This window comes from Schistocerca serialis, chromosome 4 (genome assembly GCF_023864345.2).
Source record: "Schistocerca serialis cubense isolate TAMUIC-IGC-003099 chromosome 4, iqSchSeri2.2, whole genome shotgun sequence".
In the NCBI taxonomy this organism is placed as follows: Eukaryota; Metazoa; Arthropoda; class Insecta; order Orthoptera; family Acrididae; genus Schistocerca; species Schistocerca serialis.
In genome coordinates, this window is record NC_064641.1 from 426,339,890 (window position 1) to 426,341,736 (window position 1,847).

The window sequence follows — 1,847 nt, forward strand, 5'->3', positions numbered from 1 at the left end:
AACTAACCTAAGGACATCACACACATCCATGCCCGAGGCAGGATTCGAACCTGCGACCGTAGCAGTCGCGCGGTTCCAGACTGAAGCGCCTAGAACCGCTCGGCCACACCGGCCGGCAGGGGACTGATGACCTCAGAAGTTAAGTCCCATAGTGCTCAGAGCCATTTGAACCATTTGAAGCCAAGTTCGGAACTTTCGACAGACCTTGACACTAACACTCACTCTGCAAGTATTGACAGGGATGATATCGACGACGTATTTGATACTAATGATCCTTCATGAGAAGTACCTTATGATTAGAAATCTGTTCTATTAACTCAGTAGGCGCCGGCATTCCTTCAGGCATACGAGACAATGCATGAGCAATAATGTTATTCTTGCCCTTTACGTAAATAATTTCAAAATTATACTCTTGTAAAAACAGGCACCTCGGTAGCTCAGATGGATAGAGCGTCTGCCATGTAAGCAGAAGGTCCCGGGTTCGAGTCCCGGTCGGAGCTCACATTTTCAGCTGTCCCCATTGATGTATATCAACAACATTTGACCGGCAGCTAAGGGTTTCCATTTAATTATCATACCATCGGTTAAGCCTAGGATGATAAAGTTTGCAGGAGAGCAGAAAGCTCAGCGCTTGATGATCGGAGGATACCTTGATTTTATGTCCATGAATACAGAAATGAAAACGGTGAAAAGTCCACACAACCGCTAATCCTTCTAATTCCGTTACCGATTACGATCTCTCAAGCTTGGTTGAAACTCGACTGGCAAAACTGATTGTTTTGATTTTATCTTTGTCATCGGTTTTGTCTATTTCAAACAGACAGGAATCTAATCCTTGAAATGATGTATCACAAGACATACCGAGGTCTAAACTCATGTTAGGATGACTTAAGATGTTACTCGTTAGAAGAGTTTATTTAATTTTCTCAAGGACATTGTGACATTCTGAAGTCCACATCCAGTGGACGTTTTTCTTATGTAAATTCAACAACGCTGGACTGTTCATTCACTGATCTGGAATGAAACGACGAAAGAATAAAGTTAATCCGATGAACTTTTAAAATACCTTTTAGTGCAGGGTACAGGAATTTTTTTTTATAGGCGATAACTTGCTGGGATCACGAGAGATTCCTTCAGCTGAAATTAAAAGTGCTAAAAACTGTACTTCTCTCTTGGCGAATTTAGATTTTTGTATGTTAACTGTAACTCTGAAATCAGAAAATCTTTGAAAAATCTTTTGTATTAGGGCCAAATGTTTCTCCCAGGAAACCGTTGCTATAAGTCATCGCCGTAGACGGTTATCTGATCAACTCCAGACCTAACACACGATCAAGTACTGCTACTAAAACACCAGAACTAATGTTAAGACCAAATGGTACTACTCGAAAATGATAAGAGCAACCAGCAAAGATGATTGCTGTGTACATCTTGGATGATTATAATAGTTTTACCTGCCAATGAAATCTTTGTAATTATTCCTCCAGGGATTCAGGTCATGTACATACTGGTATGATGATCTTCTTGATATTTCTCGGATCTAACACAAGTCTAACGCTTCCATCCTGCCTGAATATAGACAATAAGGGACTACTATATGGAGAGTCGGACGGTTCTATGATTTTCCACCTTAGCATCTTACGAATTTCTTGCTTACCCGCTTTCTTACGGACTTGCGGAACAGCATAGGTCGTTTTACGAAAGGTATCATGGGGTTTCAACTTCATGTCGAATTCATAGTTAGCTATGACCCCTGGTTTCCTGGAAAGAATATTGAAAAATTTTTCTAACAAGTCATGAAGTTCATATCTTTGTCGGGAGTTTAGTCTGTCTGTTTCCAAGGTTTTCAC

General features: G+C 40.7%; 1 non-coding gene across 1 annotated transcript; it reads left to right on the forward strand.

Moving 5' to 3' along the window:
• The first annotated feature begins 426 nt into the window (after positions 1-426).
• Positions 427-500, forward strand: Trnat-ugu (transfer RNA threonine (anticodon UGU)). Its single transcript has one exon. It is a non-coding gene; the product is annotated as a tRNA-Thr (tRNA).
• Positions 501-1,847: the final 1,347 nt, after the last annotated feature.